Here is a 4,705-nt window from a genome sequence, read left to right on the forward strand (position 1 = left end):
CTGCTCCGTCATCCACCCCTAACGGTGTTAAACTTTGTACAAAAGGACATGAATGCCCATGCGATTTTGCCCCTGTTTGTTATGCCTAATTGTGATTTTACCTTGATTTGGAATTAGACTTTTTTATTGTATGCTGACAATTGATTAAATTTGGTCAAACATATTTGGCACAACTTGAAATTATTTGAAATCAGATTTAATATTGAAAAATATTCAAACATATTTGTCATCTGCTCCTATTCTTGCTGCTCGGCCAGAGTAGGATAAACTGAACAAAAAGAAGCTTCTTTGTGCTTTCAGATTACAGAGAATCAGAGATGGAGTGTGTGTCGTCCAAGATCCTGGAGAAATCAGGGAGCTTTCAGGAGAAGGTGAGCTGCAGCCTGGGCCACAGCTTCTAGAGGAGCAGCGCGATCGAGGAGATCATCCTATCCACCTCTAAGAGCAACGGCAACCAGTTCCTGGCCCTCCTCCGCAGCTCCACCTCGTCGGCCAGGAAAGCCAAGGAGCCCGCCGAGGTGCATAGCCCCGCGACGGCGCCGGCGCCGGCCGAGCCGCCGGCCAAGATCGAGACGATCGACGTGTCAGAGCTGCTCGCCGGTCTGGAGGAGGAAGAGGGCTGCACGGCGGAGCAAGCGCGGGAACGGCGGCAGAGCAGTCGCGACGAAGACGACGCTTCGTCGTCCGCGTCGGACGGGAGAGCGAGGAGCTTCCGCACGGTGGAGTTCGACGTGATGGTACTGACGCAGCAACAGCAGACGCAGAGCGAGAGCGGCTCGCCGTCGGAACGACCAACCGCGCTGGCACCGGAACAGGAGGAGGAGCTCGCTACAGCCACGGCGGCGCCCGCGGCGGTGACGGCCTCGACCGTGGAGGATCAGGCGGGTCCGGGTTGAAGGCCGCCGTTGGAGCCAAGAGGCGGGCGAGGGCGCGGCAGCTGGGCGAGCTAAATGTGCCGGCGGCGGCGTTCGACTTCTCCATCTCCAAGTCCGGCAGGCTGCGGGACTGGCTGCGCCCGGGGGGCAGATCTTCTCGCCGGGCTCCTACGTCACGCCCCGGTTCGGGACGTCACCGCCGGCTGAGCGCGGAGGAGGAGCTGCCGGCGAGCAGCAGCAGCAGCAGGCGCTGTTCGACACGGAGCTGGTCGCGCAGTTCGAGCGCGCCATGGAGCAGCTGTCGGAGGACGAGGGCCGCGCAGCGCGCATGCCAGCCATGCCGTGACGCCTGCCCAGCGGCACCCGCCGCGCCGCGAGCTCGCATGGCCGCAGCGCCCGCCCAGCCGCGCCCCCGTCGCGGCCGCCGCACCCACCGCAGCGCCCGCCTTGCCGCGCCTGCTGCGCCGCGAGCCCACCGGCCGTGCCTCCCCCGTCGATGTCGTGCGCCCAGCCCAATAGGGCGGATTTGCCCCATCGGTATTTGCGAGCGCGGGGTCGCGAGGGCCACCGTCGCGCCGATGCGGGGTTGCCGGAGCGCCATGGCCGGCGGGCGTAGGGGCGCGCTGTCCGCACGAAGCTTTCGCGTCAGTCGCGAGCAGATAGCAACGAAGAGGACGAGCGGATAAGAATGAAGAGGAAGGGGCATTTTAGTCATTTTGCATCTGATTTTATGTGTTTTGTTTTTTTTAATCGTTTAATCAGCCTCTAAATAATGGACATCCAAACCAGGGGCAAACGGCTCATTCGTTTCAAAATAACAGGGGTAAAATCACAAAGTTAAAAAAATAAGGATAAAATCACAATTGAACTTCTGAACAGGGGCAAAAACACTGTTTTCCCTATATTTTAATAAAACAACATGTCTATCAACGCGTGCCCTTGTAAGGGCTATAATCTTAAGAGACATAAGTGTTAGAAATTCGTGAATGAACTTTGTACTTACAACTGACTAAATTGCTTATCCTTGCATGTGCACGATTCCACTGTTCATTTGCAAACACTGTATGGCTTAGATATTTAGGGCCTGTTTGATCACCAACTAAACTTTAGCCGGCTAAGTTTAGCTGCTAGGGATTCAGCTAAAAGACCAGCTAAAGTTTAGCTAATTATACACTAGTACAGAAATCATTTTTAGCAACGCCACCGTTTTCTATCAGAGGCGGTTCAACTAACACGCCGCCTCTAACCGCATCGGTGAGCACTGTAGCTCCGTGACCGCCTCTGAAGATCCATCTTCAGGGGCGGTTCTATTAGGAAAACCGCCTCTGAAATACGTCCATTTTTTGGGGCGGTTGGTTTAAGAGAACCGCCCCTGAAAATGAATCTTCAAAGGCGGTCCTCCTTACAAAATCGTCTCTAAAAGTGACCTCTTTTCAAAGATGGCTCCTTAAGAGAACCGCCCCTACAGATGAATTAACAGAGGCGGTTCTCTTTAGTCAACTGCCCTTAAAAATGCCACCCCCAAATACCCCATCTTTCTCCTTGGGACATTCTGCATGCTGAGCACCATTAGCTCACTTGGAGGGCGAGAAATAACAAAAATAGAGGGGGAGGTTTTGCCCTTTGAACCTTTGAAGGAGTTGGGTTTGAGAGGTGAGATAGTGACATCCCTAAACTCTTTTCAAACCTTAAGATATATTAATAAAACTATAAATATGACAAAAGTTATTTTTAAAAAATAAGCTTATACATTTTGTTTAAAACAGGTACTTGAAAGGGTAAACCAGGTACTTGGAGATATGTTGAGAGCTTGTGCCATTTCTTTTCCTGAGAAGGGACGAATGCTTGAACTTAGCTGAGTTTTCTTACAACAATAGCTATCAAGAAAGCATTCGTATGGCGCCCTTTGAAGCTCTGTATGGAAAGAAATGTAGGACACCACTTAACTGGGTTGAAGTGGGAGACCGTGGATATTTTGGGCCTGATTTTATCAAAGAAGCTCGAGAGCAAGTCAGTATTATTCAGAGTCATTTGAAGGCAGCTCAGAGCCAACAGAAAGCTTATGCGGACAAGCAAAGAAGGCCTTTGCAGTTTATAGTTGGGGATCATGTGTACCTCAAGGTGTCTCCTATGAGAGGGGTGCATCGGTTTGGCGTCCGTGGCAAGTTATCCCCTCGATATGTGGGCCCTTACAAGGTTTCGAGCAGTGTGGCCCAGTTGCTTATCGTCTCCAACTTCTAGAGATTTTATCGGCGGTACACAATGTGATTCACGTATCGCAGTTGAAGAAATGTTTGCGGGTCCCTAATGAAGCTGTGGAAATTGAAGGACTTCCCCTCCAGCGTGACTTGACGTATATCGAGCATCCTATCAAGATCTTAGATGAGAAAGAATGAGTGACTAGAAACAATGTGGTGAAGTTCTACAAAGTTCAGTGGCAAAACCACTCGAAGGATGAAGCAACGTGGGAGCAAGAAAGTTATATTTTGAAGCATTATCCCCACCTTCTTTCTAGTCCACTGAGGTAGTTGTGTTAAATCAAAATGTACTCCTTACCTCTTTTCCCACACTAGGCACGTGAAATCTCAGGACGAGATTTTGTTTATGGGGGGTAGATTTGTAACACCCTCAGTGTTACACTGTAAATCATTTGCTAAAACATGTCATGAGCATTGTGTTTATGTGTTAATGCATGTAATATAGAGGGTAGATCAATTTCCGTAACTCAAAATGATCAACGGAAACGCAAAACGAAAGTTACATTCCATTGTCACGTAATATCACTTAGGGTTTAAAACCAATTTTATTAAGCGAAAATGCTATAGAACATACATGTGATACTTTAATAAAGTTAGAAGTACAAACTTTGTAGATGACGATGAAATACCTGCGGTTAAATAATGAATTCACTAGCTATCTGGTCTAATAGATTGGAAATTGAATTTGACGTGAATCCGATCAAGACTTAGTCGATTTCGTAAGTCTGAAAAATGTTTTGACAAAGCTGTGTTTGGCAATTTTTGTAGAGTAATTGGGTTAAGGAGTGCTATGGTTTTATGGCTGGTTTTAGTAGCCTAATATGCCCTCTTAAGAATGGCATAGGTGGTTTGGCAATTGAATCAACGATTTGGATTTTTCGGACGCTTTAAAAAGCGTGCATGGCACATTATTGGCCGGTTTCAGCGACTAGGCGCGGTCACCGTGCCTCGGCACTCGGCGTCGCAGCGCCGGCTCATCCAACGCGCGCACACATGAGCACCGCCGCGTAGGCCCCGCGTCGCCGCTACTAAAACCACCCAGGCACGTGTTGCACGAGCAGAGCACGCACACGCGCGCGCCGCGCACCGCCGCGTTTGACGGGTCGCTGGGGGCCGGTTGGCCTGGCCACTCTGCCCCACCGCTATCGTCGTGGGCCCGATGCCTTGGCTAGTCCACTGCCGCCTGCCTCGCCGTGTCACTGCCGCTGCCTTTGCGTCGCGTCGTGTCTACGCTGCTCTGCGTTGTTCCTCTCTGACCAGGTGGATGTCGTCCGCCTGTGCCGCTGCGTCATTGCCATCCCGACTTCGTGCACGTGGGCTTGCCAAGGCTACTCGTGTGTCGTTCGCCATTAATGGCACCACGGCCGCCCTGCCGCACTGCCACTGCCTGCGCGCGAGCACGTTCCTCTCCTTGCTGCGGTGGTTCGCAGTGAGTGCACGTGTGCGGTCGTTGCGTCCCGCCAAAGCTCGGGCAAGCAGCCGGACCCATCCCCTTCTTTTCTGCTCCCTCCTCTGTTGCCTGGGCCAGCCAAGCCACGCCATCAATTTGGCATGGATGGGTCATGTCCATTC

The 4,705-nt window shown here is 51.5% G+C and overlaps 1 pseudogene; it reads left to right on the forward strand.

The window, feature by feature from the left end:
• Positions 1-317: 317 nt before the first annotated feature.
• On the forward strand, positions 318-1,221 carry LOC136480969 (uncharacterized; annotated as a pseudogene).
• Positions 1,222-4,705: the final 3,484 nt, after the last annotated feature.

Source organism: Miscanthus floridulus, chromosome 9, assembly GCF_019320115.1.
Source record: "Miscanthus floridulus cultivar M001 chromosome 9, ASM1932011v1, whole genome shotgun sequence".
Lineage (NCBI taxonomy): Eukaryota > Viridiplantae > Streptophyta > Magnoliopsida > Poales > Poaceae > Miscanthus > Miscanthus floridulus.